A 16,069-nucleotide genomic window follows, 5' to 3' on the forward strand; every position below is an offset into this window, starting at 1 on the left:
CTAATGGAGTGGTTGAATCTGGGGTAGTACTGATGGAGTGGTTCAGTCTGGGGTAGTACTGATGGAGTTGTTCAATCTGGGGTAGTACTGATGGAGTTGTTCCCTCTGGGGTAGTACTGTTGGAGTGGTTCAATCTGGGGTAGTACTGATGGAGAGGGTGTGCAGTCTGGTGTAGTACTGACGGACTGTTTTAGTCTGGGGAGGTACTGATGGAGTGGTTCAATCTGGCGTAGTACTGATGGGGTGTTTAAATCTGGGGCAGCACTGATTTGAGTGTTTCAATCTGGGGTAGGACAGATGGAGTGGATCAAGCTGGGGTAGTACTGATGGAGTGTTTCAATCTGGGGTATTACTGTTGGATTGGTTCAGTCTGTTGTAGTACTGATGGAGTGGTGCAGTCTGGTGTAGTACTCACGGGCTGTTTCAATCTGGTGTAGTACTGTTGGATTGGTTCAGTCTGTTGTAGTACTGATGGAGTGGTGCAGTCTGGTGTAGTACTCACGGGCTGTTTCAATCTGGTGTAGTACTGTTGGATTGGTTCAGTCTGTTGTAGTACTGATGGAGTGGTGCAGTCTGGTGTAGTACTCACGGGCTGTTTCAATCTAGGGTAGTACTGATGGAGTGTTTAAATCTGGGGTAGTACTGATGGATTGTTTCAATCTGGGGTATTACTGTTGGAGTGGTTCAGTCTGTTGTATTACTGATTGAGTGGTGCAGTCTGGTGTAGTATTGATTGAGTGGTGCAGTCTACTGTAGTACTCACGGACTGTTTCAGTCTGGATTAGTACTGATGGTGTGGTTCAATCTGGGGTAGATCTGATGGAGTGGTTCAGTCTGCGGTAGTACTGATGGAGTTGTTCAATCTGGGGTAGTACTGATGGAGTGGTTCAATCTGGGGTAGTTCTGATGAAGTGTATCAATCTGGAGTAGTACTGATGGAGTTGTTCCCTCTGGGGTAGTACTGTTGGAGTGGTTCAATCTGGGGTAGTACTGATGGAGGGGGTGTGCCGTCTTGTGTAGTACTGACGGACTGTTTCAGTCTGGGGAGGTACTGATGGAGTGGTTCAATCTGGCGTAGTACTGATGGGGTGGGTCAATCTGGGGTAGTAATGATAGAGTGTTTCGATCTTGGGTAGTACTGATGGATTGGTTCAGTCTGGGTTAGTACTGATGGAGTGGTAAAATCTGGGTTAGTACTGATTGATCGGTTCAAACTGGTTTAGTACTGATGGAGTTGTTCAATCTGTGGTAGTATTTATGGATTGCTTCATTTTGGGGTAGTACTGATGGAATGGTTCAGAATGGGGAAGTTTTGATGGAGTGGTTCAATCTAGGGTAGTACTGATGGAGTGTTTAAATCTGGGGTAGTACTGATGGAGTGTTTCAATCTGGGGTAGTACTGATGGAGTGATTCAATCTGGGGTAGTACAGATGGCGTGGTTCAGTCTGCGGTAGTACTGATGGAGTTCTTCAATCAGGCGTAGTACTGATGGAGTGGTTCAATCTGGGGTAGCTCTGATAAAGTGTATCAATCTGGGGTAGTACTGATGTAGTGTTTCAATCTAGGGTAGTACTAATGGAGTGGTTGAATCTGGGGTAGTACTGATGGAGTGGTTCAGTCTGGGGTAGTACTGATGGAGTTGTTCAATCTGGGGTAGTACTGATGGAGTTGTTCCCTCTGGGGTAGTACTGTTGGAGTGGTTCAATCTGGGGTAGTACTGATGGAGAGGGTGTGCAGTCTGGTGTAGTACTGACGGACTGTTTTAGTCTGGGGAGGTACTGATGGAGTGGTTCAATCTGGCGTAGTACTGATGGGGTGTTTAAATCTGGGGCAGCACTGATTTGAGTGTTTCAATCTGGGGTAGGACAGATGGAGTGGATCAAGCTGGGGTAGTACTGATGGAGTGTTTCAATCTGGGGTATTACTGTTGGATTGGTTCAGTCTGTTGTAGTACTGATGGAGTGGTGCAGTCTGGTGTAGTACTCACGGGCTGTTTCAATCTGGTGTAGTACTGTTGGATTGGTTCAGTCTGTTGTAGTACTGATGGAGTGGTGCAGTCTGGTGTAGTACTCACGGGCTGTTTCAATCTGGTGTAGTACTGTTGGATTGGTTCAGTCTGTTGTAGTACTGATGGAGTGGTGCAGTCTGGTGTAGTACTCACGGGCTGTTTCAATCTAGGGTAGTACTGATGGAGTGTTTAAATCTGGGGTAGTACTGATGGATTGTTTCAATCTGGGGTATTACTGTTGGAGTGGTTCAGTCTGTTGTATTACTGATTGAGTGGTGCAGTCTGGTGTAGTATTGATTGAGTGGTGCAGTCTACTGTAGTACTCACGGACTGTTTCAGTCTGGATTAGTACTGATGGTGTGGTTCAATCTGGGGTAGATCTGATGGAGTGGTTCAGTCTGCGGTAGTACTGATGGAGTTGTTCAATCTGGGGTAGTACTGATGGAGTGGTTCAATCTGGGGTAGTTCTGATGAAGTGTATCAATCTGGAGTAGTACTGATGGAGTTGTTCCCTCTGGGGTAGTACTGTTGGAGTGGTTCAATCTGGGGTAGTACTGATGGAGGGGGTGTGCCGTCTTGTGTAGTACTGACGGACTGTTTCAGTCTGGGGAGGTACTGATGGAGTGGTTCAATCTGGCGTAGTACTGATGGGGTGGGTCAATCTGGGGTAGTACTGATGGAGTGTTTAAATCGGGTAGTAATGATGGAGTGTTTCAATCTGTGGTAGTTCTGATGGAGTGGTGCAGTCTAGGGTAGTACTGATGGATTGGTTCAGTCTGGGGTAGCACTGATGGATTGGTTCAGTCTGTTGTAGTACTGATGGAGTGGTGCAGTCTGGTGTGGTACTCTCGGACTGTTTCAGTCTGGTTAGTACTGATGGTGTGGTTCAATATGGGTTGTACTGATGGAGTGGTTCAGTCTGCGGTAGAACTGATGGAGTTGTTCAATCTGGGGTAGTACTGATGGAGTGGTTCAATCTGGGGTAGCTCTGATGAAGTGTATCAATCTGGTATAGTACTGATGGAGTTGTTCCCTCTGGGGTAGTACTGTTGGAGTGGTTCAATCTGGGGTAGTACCCATGGAGTGGTTCAATCTGGCGTAGTACTGATGGGTTGGTTCAATCTGAGGTACTACTGATGGACTGTTTCAGTCTGGGGTGGTATTGATGGAGTTGTTCAATCTGAGGTAGTACTGATGGAGTGGTTCAATCTGAGGTAGTACTGATGGAGTCGTGCAGTCTGGTGTAGTACTGACGGACAGTTTCAGTCTGGGTCAGTAGCGATGGGGTGGTTCAATCTGGGGTAGTACAGATACACTGTTTCAATCTGGGGTAGTACTGATGGAGTGTTTCAATCTGGGGTAGTACTGTTGGAGTAGTTCAAGCTGGGGTAGTACTGATGTATTTGATGAGTCTGTGGTAGTACTTTTGGTGCGGTTAAATCTGGCGTAGTATTGATGGTGTGGTTCAATCTGGGGTAGTACTGATGGAGTGGTTCAATCTGGGGTAGCTCTGATGACGTGTATCAATCTGGGGTAGTACTGATGGAGTTGTTCAATCTGGGGTAGTATTGTTGGGGTGGTTCAATCTGCGGTTGTACCGATGGAGTGGTTCAGTCTGGTGTAGTATGATGGAGTTGTTCTGTCTGGTGTAGTCCTGATGGAGTGGTTCAGTCTGGGTTAGTACTGATGGAGTAGTTCAACCTGCGGTAGGACTAATGGAGTGGTGCAGTCTTGGGTAGTACAGATGGAGCTTTTCAGTCTGGGGTAGTACTAATGGAGTGTTTCAACCTGGGGTAGAACTGATGGAGTGATCAGCTTGGGGTAGTACTGATGGAGTGGTTCAATCTGGGTACTACTGATGGAGTGTTTCAATCTGGGGTAGTAAGGATAGGGTGTTTCAATCTGGGGATAGTACTGATGGATTGGTTCAATCTGGGTTAGTACTGATGGAGTTTTTCAATCTGGGGTAGAGCTGATGGAGTGGTTCAATCTGGGGTAGTAATGATGGAATGTTTACATCTGGGGTAGTTTTGATGGATTGGTTCAGTCTGGGTTAGTACTGATGGTGTGGTTCAATCTGGGGTAGTTCTGATGGAGTGGTTCAGTCTGGGGTAGTACTGATGGAGTTGTTCAATCTGGGTAGTGCTGATGGAGTGTTTTAATCTGGGGTAGTAATGATAGAGTGTTTCGATCTGGGGTAGTACCGATGGATTCGTTCAATACGGGTTAGTACTGATGGAGTTTTTCAATCTGGGGTAGAACTGATGGAATGGTTCAATCTGAGGTAGTAATGATGGAGTGTTTCCATCTGGGGTAGTTTTGATGTATTGGTTCATTCTGGGTTAGTACTGATTGAGCAGTTGAAACTGGTTTAGAACTGATGGAGTTGTTCAATCTGGGATAGTATTTATGGATTGTTTCATTCTGTTGTAATACTGATGGAATGGTTCAGACTGGGGAAGTATTGATGGAGTGGTTCAATCTGGGGTAGTACTGATGGAGTGTTTAATTCTGGGGTACTACTGATGGAGTTGTTCAATCTGGGGTAGTACTGATGGAGTGGTTCAATCTGTGGTAGCTCTGATGAAGTGTATCAATCTAGGGTAGTACTGATGGAGATGTTCCCTCTGGGTAGTGCTGATGGAAAGTTTCAATCTGGGGTAGTAATGATAGAGTGTTTCGATCTGGGGTAGTACCGATGGATTGGTTCAATCTGGGTTAGTACTGATGGAGTCGTATAATCTGGGTTTCTACTGATTGAGCTGTTGAAACTGGTTTAGAACTGATGGAGTTGTTCAATCTGGGATAGTATTTATGGATTGTTTCATTCTGTGGTATTACTGATGGAATGGTTCATACTGGGGAAGTATTGATGGAGTGTTTCAATCTGGGGTAGTACTGTTTGAGTGTTTAAATCTGGGGTAGTGCTGATGGAGAGTTTCAATCTGGGGTAGTACTGATGGAGTGTTTCAATCTGGGGTAGTACTGATGGAGTGTTTAATTCTGGGGTAGTACTGATGGAGTGCTTCAAGCTGGGGTAGTACTGTTGGAGTGGTTCAATCTGGGGTAGTTCTGATGGATTCGTTCAGTCTGTTGTAGTACTGATGGAGTGGTTCAGTCTGTTGTTATACTGATGGAGTGGTTCAGTCTGGGGTAGTACTGATGGAGTGGTGCAGTATGGGGTAGTACTGATGGAGAGTTTCAACCTGGGGTAGTACTGATGGAGTGGTTCAGTCTGGGGTAGTACTGATGGAGTTGTTCAATCTGGGTAGTGCTGATGGAGTGTTTCAATCTGGGGTAGTAATGATAGAGTGTTTCGATCTGGGGTAGTACCGATGGATTGGTTCAATCTGGGTTAGTACTGATGGAGTCGTAAAATCTGGGTTACTACTGATTGAGCTGTTGAAACTGGTTTAGAACTGATGGAGTTGTTCAATCTGGGATAGTATTTATGGATTGTTTCATTCTGTGGTATTACTGATGGAATGGTTCATACTGGGGAAGTATTGATGGAGTGTTTCAATCTGGGGTAGTACTGTTGGAGTGTTTAAATCTGGGGTAGTACTGATGGAGAGTTTCAATCTGGGGTAGTACTGATGGAGTGTTTCAATCTGGGGTAGTACTGATGGAGTGTTTAATTCTGGGGTAGTACTGATGGAGTGCTTCAAGCTGGGGTAGTTCTGATGGAGTAGTTCAACCTGCGGTAGGACTGATGGAGTGGTTCTATATGGGGTAGCAAGATGGGGTGGTTCAATCTGGGGCAGTACTTTTGTGATGGCTCAGTCTGTGGTAGTACTGATCGAGTGGTTCACTATAGGTTAGTACTGATGGAGTTGTTCAACCTGCGGTAGGACTAATGGAGTGTTTCAATCTGGGCTAGTACTGATGTAGTAGTTCAACCGGAGGTAGGACTGATGGAGTGGTTCAATATGGGGTAGTACTGATGAATTATTTCAATCTTATGTAGTAATGATGGAGTGTTTCAACCTGGGGTAGAACTGATGGAGTGATTCAATCTGGGGTAGTAATGATGGAATGTTTACATCTGGGGTAGTTTTGATGGATTGGTTCAGTCTGGGTTAGTACTGATGGAGTCGTAAAATCTGGTTTACTACTGATTGAGCTGTTGAAACTGGTTTAGAACTGATGGAGTTGTTCAATCTGGGATAGTATTTATGGATTGTTTCATTCTGTGGTATTACTGATGGAATGGTTCATACTGGGGAAGTATTGATGGAGTGTTTCAATCTGGGGTAGTACTGTTGGAGTGTTTAAATCTGGGGTAGTGCTGATGGAGAGTTTCAATCTGGGGTAGTACTGATGGAGTGTTTCAATCTGGGGTAGTACTGATGGAGTGTTTAATTCTGGGGTAGTACTGATGGAGTGCTTCAAGCTGGGGTAGTACTGTTGGAGTGGTTCAATCTGGGGTAGTTCTGATGGATTGGTTCAGTCTGTTGTAGTACTGATGGAGTGGTTCAGTCTGTTGTTGTACTGATGGAGTGGTTCAGTCTGGGGTAGTACTGATGGAGTGGTGCAGTATGGGGTAGTACTGATGGAGTGTTTCAACCTGGGGTAGTACTGATGGAGTGGTTCAGTCTGGGGTAGTACTGATGGTGTTGTTCAATCTGGGTAGTGCTGATGGAGTGTTTCAATCTGGGGTAGTAATGATAGAGTGTTTCGATCTGGGGTAGTACCGATAGATTGGTTCAATCTGGGTTAGTACTGATGGCTTCGTAAAATCTGGGTTTCTACTGATTGAGCTGTTGAAACTGGTTTAGAACTGATGGAGTTGTTCAATCTGGGATAGTATTTATGGATTGTTTCATTCTGTGGTATTACTGATGGAATGGTTCATACTGGGGAAGTATTGATGGAGTGTTTCAATCTGGGGTAGTACTGTTGGAGTGTTTAAATCTGGTGTAGTACTGATGGAGAGTTTCAATCTGGGGTAGTACTGGTGGAGTGTTTCAATCTGGGGTAGTACTGATGGAGTGTTTAATTCTGGGGTAGTACTGATGGAGTGCTTCAAGCTGGGGTAGTACTGTTGGAGTGGTTCAATCTGGGGTAGTTCTGATGGATTGGTTCAGTCTGTTGTAGTACTGATGGAGTGGTTCAGTCTGTTGTAGTACTGATGGAGTGGTTCAGTCTGGGGTAGTACTGATGGAGTTGTTCAATCTGGGGTAGTACTGATGGAGTGTTTCAACCTGGGGTAGTACTGATGGAGTGTTTCAGTCTGGGGTAGTACTGATGGAGTTGTTCAATCTGGGTAGTGCTGATGGAGTGTTTCAATCTGGGGTAGTAATGATAGAGAGTTTCGATCTGGGGTAGTACCGATGGATTGGTTCAATCTGGGTTAGTACTGATGGAGTCGTAAAATCTGGGTTACTACTGATTGAGCTGTTGAAACTGGTTTAGAACTGATGGAGTTGTTCAATCTGGGATAGTATTTATGGATTGTTTCATTCTGTGGTATTACTGATGGAATGGTTCATACTGGGGAAGTATTGATGGAGTGTTTCAATCTGGGGTAGTACTGTCGGAGTGTTTAAATCTGGGGTAGTGCTGATGGAGAGTTTCAATCTGGGGTAGTACTGATGGAGTGTTTCAATCTGGGGTAGTACTGATGGAGTGGTTCAGTCTGTTGTAGTACTGATGGAGTGGTTCAGTATGAGTTAGTACTGATGGAGTTGTTCAAGCTGCGGTAGTACTGATGGAGTGTTTAATCTGCGGTAGTACTGATGGAGTGTTTAAATCTGGGGTAGTACTGATGGAGTGGTGCAGTATGGGGTAGTACAGATGGAGTTGTTCAGTCTGGGGTAGTACTGATGGAGTGGTGCAGTATGGGGTAGTACTGATGGAGTTGTTCAGTCTGGGTTAGTACTGATGGAGTAGTTCAACCTGCGGTAGGACTAATGGAGTGGTGCAGTCTTGGGTAGTACAGATGGAGCTTTTCAGTCTGGGGTAGTACTAATGGAGTGTTTCAACCTGGGGTAGAACTGATGGAGTGATCAGCTTGGGGTAGTACTGATGGAGTGGTTCAATCTGGGTACTACTGATGGAGTGTTTCAATCTGGGGTAGTAAGGATAGGGTGTTTCGATCTGGGGATAGTACTGATGGATTGGTTCAATCTGGGTTAGTACTGATGGAGTTTTTCAATCTGGGGTAGAGCTGATGGAGTGGTTCAATCTGGGGTAGTAATGATGGAATGTTTACATCTGGGGTAGTTTTGATGGATTGGTTCAGTCTGGGTTAGTTCTGATGGAGTGGTTCAGTCTGGGGTAGTACTGATGGAGTTGTTCAATCTGGGTAGTGCTGATGGAGTGTTTTAATCTGGGGTAGTAATGATCGAGTGTTTCGATCTGGGGTAGTACCGATGGATTCGTTCAATACGGGTTAGTACTGATGGAGTTTTTCAATCTGGGGTAGAACTGATGGAATGGTTCAATCTGAGGTAGTAATGATGGAGTGTTTCCATCTGGGGTAGTTTTGATGTATTGGTTCATTCTGGGTTAGTACTGATTGAGCAGTTGAAACTGGTTTAGAACTGATGGAGTTGTTCAATCTGGGATAGTATTTATGGATTGTTTCATTCTGTTGTATTACTGATGGAATGGTTCAGACTGGGGAAGTATTGATGGAGTGGTTCAATCTGGGGTAGTACTGATAGAGTGTTTAATTCTGGGGTACTACTGATGGAGTTGTTCAATCTGGGGTAGTACTGATGGAGTGGTTCAATCTGTGGTAGCTCTGATGAAGTGTATCAATCTAGGGTAGTACTGATGGAGATGTTCCCTCTGGGTAGTGCTGATGGAGAGTTTCAATCTGGGGTAGTAATGATAGAGTGTTTCGATCTGGGGTAGTACCGATGGATTGGTTCAATCTGGGTTAGTACTGATGGAGTCGTATAATCTGGGTTACTACTGATTGAGCTGTTGAAACTGGTTTAGAACTGATGGAGTTGTTCAATCTGGGATAGTATTTATGGATTGTTTCATTCTGTGGTATTACTGATGGAATGGTTCATACTGGGGAAGTATTGATGGAGTGTTTCAATCTGGGGTAGTACTGTTGGAGTGTTTAAATCTGGGGTAGTGCTGATGGAGAGTTTCAATCTGGGGTAGTACTGATGGAGTGTTTCAATCTGTGGTAGTACTGATGGAGTGTTTAATTCTGGGGTAGTACTGATGGAGTGCTTCAAGCTGGGGTAGTACTGTTGGAGTGGTTCAATCTGGGGTAGTTCTGATGGATTGGTTCAGTCTGTTGTAGTACTGATGGAGTGGTTCAGTCTGTTGTTGTACTGATGGAGTGGTTCAGTCTGGGGTAGTACTGATGGAGTGGTGCAGTATGGGGTAGTACTGATGGAGTGTTTCAACCTGGGGTAGTACTGATGGAGTGGTTCAGTCTGGGGTAGTACTGATGGAGTTGTTCAATCTGGGTAGTGCTGATGGAGTGTTTCAATCTGGGGTAGTAATGATAGAGTGTTTCGATCTGGGGTAGTACCGATGGATTGGTTCAATCTGGGTTAGTACTGATGGAGTCGTAAAATCTGGGTTACTACTGATTGAGCTGTTGAAACTGGTTTAGAACTGATGGAGTTGTTCAATCTGGGATAGTATTTATGGATTGTTTCATTCTGTGGTATTACTGATGGAATGGTTCATACTGGGGAAGTATTGATGGAGTGTTTCAATCTGGGGTAGTACTGTTGGAGTGTTTAAATCTGGGGTAGTGCTGATGGAGAGTTTCAATCTGGGGTAGTACTGATGGAGTGTTTCAATCTGGGGTAGTACTGATGGAGTGGTTCAGTCTGTTGTAGTACTGATGGAGTGGTTCAGTATGGGGTAGTACTGATGGAGTTGTTCAATCTGGCGTAGTACTGATGGGGTGGGTCAATCTGGGGTAGTACTGATGGAGTGTTTAAATCGGGTAGTAATGATGGAGTGTTTCAATCTGTGGTAGTTCTGATGGAGTGGTGCAGTCTAGGGTAGTACTGATGGATTGGTTCAGTCTGGGGTAGCACTGATGGATTGGTTCAGTCTGTTGTAGTACTGATGGAGTGGTGCAGTCTGGTGTGGTACTCTCGGACTGTTTCAGTCTGGTTAGTACTGATGGTGTGGTTCAATATGGGTTGTACTGATGGAGTGGTTCAGTCTGCGGTAGAACTGATGGAGTTGTTCAATCTGGGGTAGTACTGATGGAGTGGTTCAATCTGGGGTAGCTCTGATGAAGTGTATCAATCTGGTATAGTACTGATGGAGTTGTTCCCTCTGGGGTAGTACTGTTGGAGTGGTTCAATCTGGGGTAGTACTGATGGAGTGGTTCAATCTGGCGTAGTACTGATGGGTTGGTTCAATCTGAGGTACTACTGATGGACTGTTTCAGTCTGGGGTGGTATTGATGGAGTTGTTCAATCTGAGGTAGTACTGATGGAGTGGTTCAATCTGAGGTAGTGCTGATGGAGTCGTGCAGTCTGGTGTAGTACTGACGGACAGTTTCAGTCTGGGTCAGTAGCGATGGGGTGGTTCAATCTGGGGTAGTACAGATACACTGTTTCAATCTGGGGTAGTACTGATGGAGTGTTTCAATCTGGGGTAGTACTGTTGGAGTAGTTCAAGCTGGGGTAGTACTGATGTATTTGATGAGTCTGTGGTAGTACTTTTGGTGCGGTTAAATCTGGCGTAGTATTGATGGTGTGGTTCAATCTGGGGTAGTACTGATGGAGTGGTTCAATCTGGGGTAGCTCTGATGACGTGTATCAATCTGGGGTAGTACTGATGGAGTTGTTCAATCTGGGGTAGTATTGTTGGGGTGGTTCAATCTGCGGTTGTACCGATGGAGTGGTTCAGTCTGGTGTAGTATGATGGAGTTGTTCTGTCTGGTGTAGTCCTGATGGAGTGGTTCAGTCTGGGTTAGTACTGATGGAGTAGTTCAACCTGCGGTAGGACTAATGGAGTGGTGCAGTCTTGTGTAGTACAGATGGAGCTTTTCAGTCTGGGGTAGTACTAATGGAGTGTTTCAACCTGGGGTAGAACTGATGGAGTGATCAGCTTGGGGTAGTACTGATGGAGTGGTTCAATCTGGGTACTACTGATGGAGTGTTTCAATCTGGGGTAGTAAGGATAGGGTGTTTCGATCTGGGGATAGTACTGATGGATTGGTTCAATCTGGGTTAGTACTGATGGAGTTTTTCAATCTGGGGTAGAGCTGATGGAGTGGTTCAATCTGGGGTAGTAATGATGGAATGTTTACATCTGGGGTAGTTTTGATGGATTGGTTCAGTCTGGGTTAGTACTGATGGTGTGGTTCAATCTGGGGTAGTTCTGATGGAGTGGTTCAGTCTGGGGTAGTACTGATGGAGTTGTTCAATCTGGGTAGTGCTGATGGAGTGTTTTAATCTGGGGTAGTAATGATAGAGTGTTTCGATCTGGGGTAGTACCGATGGATTCGTTCAATACGGGTTAGTACTGATGGAGTTTTTCAATCTGGGGTAGAACTGATGGAATGGTTCAATCTGAGGTAGTAATGATGGAGTGTTTCCATCTGGGGTAGTTTTGATGTATTGGTTCATTCTGGGTTAGTACTGATTGAGCAGTTGAAACTGGTTTAGAACTGATGGAGTTGTTCAATCTGGGATAGTATTTATGGATTGTTTCATTCTGTTGTAATACTGATGGAATGGTTCAGACTGGGGAAGTATTGATGGAGTGGTTCAATCTGGGGTAGTACTGATGGAGTGTTTAATTCTGGGGTACTACTGATGGAGTTGTTCAATCTGGGGTAGTACTGATGGAGTGGTTCAATCTGTGGTAGCTCTGATGAAGTGTATCAATCTAGGGTAGTACTGATGGAGATGTTCCCTCTGGGTAGTGCTGATGGAAAGTTTCAATCTGGGGTAGTAATGATAGAGTGTTTCGATCTGGGGTAGTACCGATGGATTGGTTCAATCTGGGTTAGTACTGATGGAGTCGTATAATCTGGGTTACTACTGATTGAGCTGTTGAAACTGGTTTAGAACTGATGGAGTTGTTCAATCTGGGATAGTATTTATGGATTGTTTCATTCTGTGGTATTACTGATGGAATGGTTCATACTGGGGAAGTATTGATGGAGTGTTTCAATATGGGGTAGTACTGTTTGAGTGTTTAAATCTGGGGTAGTGCTGATGGAGAGTTTCAATCTGGGGTAGTACTGATGGAGTGTTTCAATCTGGGGTAGTACTGATGGAGTGTTTAATTCTGGGGTAGTACTGATGGAATGCTTCAAGCTGGGGTAGTACTGTTGGAGTGGTTCAATCTGGGGTAGTTCTGATGGATTCGTTCAGTCTGTTGTAGTACTGATGGAGTGGTTCAGTCTGTTGTTATACTGATGGAGTGGTTCAGTCTGGGGTAGTACTGATGGAGTGGTGCAGTATGGGGTAGTACTGATGGAGAGTTTCAACCTGGGGTAGTACTGATGGAGTGGTTCAGTCTGGGGTAGTACTGATGGAGTTGTTCAATCTGGGTAGTGCTGATGGAGTGTTTCAATCTGGGGTAGTAATGATAGAGTGTTTCGATCTGGGGTAGTACCGATGGATTGGTTCAATCTGGGTTAGTACTGATGGAGTCGTAAAATCTGGGTTACTACTGATTGAGCTGTTGAAACTGGTTTAGAACTGATGGAGTTGTTCAATCTGGGATAGTATTTATGGATTGTTTCATTCTGTGGTATTACTGATGGAATGGTTCATACTGGGGAAGTATTGATGGAGTGTTTCAATCTGGGGTAGTACTGTTGGAGTGTTTAAATCTGGGGTAGTACTGATGGAGAGTTTCAATCTGGGGTAGTACTGATGGAGTGTTTCAATCTGGGGTAGTACTGATGGAGTGTTTAATTCTGGGGTAGTACTGATGGAGTGCTTCAAGCTGGGGTAGTTCTGATGGAGTAGTTCAACCTGCGGTAGGACTGATGGAGTGGTTCTATATGGGGTAGCAAGATGGGGTGGTTCAATCTGGGGCAGTACTTTTGTGATGGCTCAGTCTGTGGTAGTACTGATCGAGTGGTTCACTATAGGTTAGTACTGATGGAGTTGTTCAACCTGCGGTAGGACTAATGGAGTGTTTCAATCTGGGCTAGTACTGATGTAGTAGTTCAACCGGAGGTAGGACTGATGGAGTGGTTCAATATGGGGTAGTACTGATGAATTATTTCAATCTTATGTAGTAATGATGGAGTGTTTCAACCTGGGGTAGAACTGATGGAGTGATTCAATCTGGGGTAGTAATGATGGAATGTTTACATCTGGGGTAGTTTTGATGGATTGGTTCAGTCTGGGTTAGTACTGATGGAGTCGTAAAATCTGGTTTACTACTGATTGAGCTGTTGAAACTGGTTTAGAACTGATGGAGTTGTTCAATCTGGGATAGTATTTATGGATTGTTTCATTCTGTGGTATTACTGATGGAATGGTTCATACTGGGGAAGTATTGATGGAGTGTTTCAATCTGGGGTAGTACTGTTGGAGTGTTTAAATCTGGGGTAGTGCTGATGGAGAGTTTCAATCTGGGGTAGTACTGATGGAGTGTTTCAATCTGGGGTAGTACTGATGGAGTGTTTAATTCTGGGGTAGTACTGATGGAGTGCTTCAAGCTGGGGTAGTACTGTTGGAGTGGTTCAATCTGGGGTAGTTCTGATGGATTGTTTCAGTCTGTTGTAGTACTGATCGAGTGGTTCAGTCTGTTGTTGTACTGATGGAGTGGTTCAGTCTGGGGTAGTACTGATGGAGTGGTGCAGTATGGGGTAGTACTGATGGAGTGTTTCAACCTGGGGTAGTACTGATGGAGTGGTTCAGTCTGGGGTAGTACTGATGGTGTTGTTCAATCTGGGTAGTGCTGATGGAGTGTTTCAATCTGGGGTAGTAATGATAGAGTGTTTCGATCTGGGGTAGTACCGATAGATTGGTTCAATCTGGGTTAGTACTGATGGCTTCGTAAAATCTGGGTTACTACTGATTGAGCTGTTGAAACTGGTTTAGAACTGATGGAGTTGTTCAATCTGGGATAGTATTTATGGATTGTTTCATTCTGTGGTATTACTGATGGAATGGTTCATACTGGGGAAGTATTGATGGAGTGTTTCAATCTGGGGTAGTACTGTTGGAGTGTTTAAATCTGGTGTAGTACTGATGGAGAGTTTCAATCTGGGGTAGTACTGGTGGAGTGTTTCAATCTGGGGTAGTACTGATGGAGTGTTTAATTCTGGGGTAGTACTGATGGAGTGCTTCAAGCTGGGGTAGTACTGTTGGAGTGGTTCAATCTGGGGTAGTTCTGATGGATTGGTTCAGTCTGTTGTAGTACTGATGGAGTGGTTCAGTCTGTTGTAGTACTGATGGAGTGGTTCAGTCTGGGGTAGTACTGATGGAGTTGTTCAATCTGGGGTAGTACTGATGGAGTGTTTCAACCTGGGGTAGTACTGATGGAGTGTTTCAGTCTGGGGTAGTACTGATGGAGTTGTTCAATCTGGGTAGTGCTGATGGAGTGTTTCAATCTGGGGTAGTAATGATAGAGAGTTTCGATCTGGGGTAGTACCGATGGATTGGTTCAATCTGGGTTAGTACTGATGGAGTCGTAAAATCTGGGTTACTACTGATTGAGCTGTTGAAACTGGTTTAGAACTGATGGAGTTGTTCAATCTGGGATAGTATTTATGGATTGTTTCATTCTGTGGTATTACTGATGGAATGGTTCATACTGGGGAAGTATTGATGGAGTGTTTCAATCTGGGGTAGTACTGTCGGAGTGTTTAAATCTGGGGTAGTGCTGATGGAGAGTTTCAATCTGGGGTAGTACTGATGGAGTGTTTCAATCTGGGGTAGTACTGATGGAGTGGTTCAGTCTGTTGTAGTACTGATGGAGTGGTTCAGTATGAGTTAGTACTGATGGAGTTGTTCAAGCTGCGGTAGTACTGATGGAGTGTTTAATCTGCGGTAGTACTGATGGAGTGTTTAAATCTGGGGTAGTACTGATGGAGTGGTGCAGTATGGGGTAGTACAGATGGAGTTGTTCAGTCTGGGGTAGTACTGATGGAGTGGTGCAGTATGGGGTAGTACTGATGGAGTTGTTCAGTCTGGGTTAGTACTGATGGAGTAGTTCAACCTGCGGTAGGACTAATGGAGTGGTGCAGTCTTGGGTAGTACAGATGGAGCTTTTCAGTCTGGGGTAGTACTAATGGAGTGTTTCAACCTGGGGTAGAACTGATGGAGTGATCAGCTTGGGGTAGTACTGATGGAGTGGTTCAATCTGGGTACTACTGATGGAGTGTTTCAATCTGGGGTAGTAAGGATAGGGTGTTTCGATCTGGGGATAGTACTGATGGATTGGTTCAATCTGGGTTAGTACTGATGGAGTTTTTCAATCTGGGGTAGAGCTGATGGAGTGGTTCAATCTGGGGTAGTAATGATGGAATGTTTACATCTGGGGTAGTTTTGATGGATTGGTTCAGTCTGGGTTAGTTCTGATGGAGTGGTTCAGTCTGGGGTAGTACTGATGGAGTTGTTCAATCTGGGTAGTGCTGATGGAGTGTTTTAATCTGGGGTAGTAATGATCGAGTGTTTCGATCTGGGGTAGTACCGATGGATTCGTTCAATACGGGCTAGTACTGATGGAGTTTTTCAATCTGGGGTAGAACTGATGGAATGGTTCAATCTGAGGTAGTAATGATGGAGTGTTTCCATCTGGGGTAGTTTTGATGTATTGGTTCATTCTGGGTTAGTACTGATTGAGCAGTTGAAACTGGTTTAGAACTGATGGAGTTGTTCAATCTGGGATAGTATTTATGGATTGTTTCATTCTGTTGTATTACTGATGGAATGGTTCAGACTGGGGAAGTATTGATGGAGTGGTTCAATCTGGGGTAGTACTGATGGAGTGTTTAATTCTGGGGTACTACTGATGGAGTTGTTCAATCTGGGGTAGTACTGATGGAGTGGTTCAATCTGTGGTAGCTCTGATGAAGTGTATCAATCTAGGGTAGTACTGATGGAGATGTTCCCTCTGGGTAGTGCTGATGGAGAGTTTCAATCTGG

The sequence above is a fragment of the Hemitrygon akajei genome, unplaced genomic scaffold, assembly GCF_048418815.1.
Source record: "Hemitrygon akajei unplaced genomic scaffold, sHemAka1.3 Scf000150, whole genome shotgun sequence".
NCBI lineage: Eukaryota > Metazoa > Chordata > Chondrichthyes > Myliobatiformes > Dasyatidae > Hemitrygon > Hemitrygon akajei.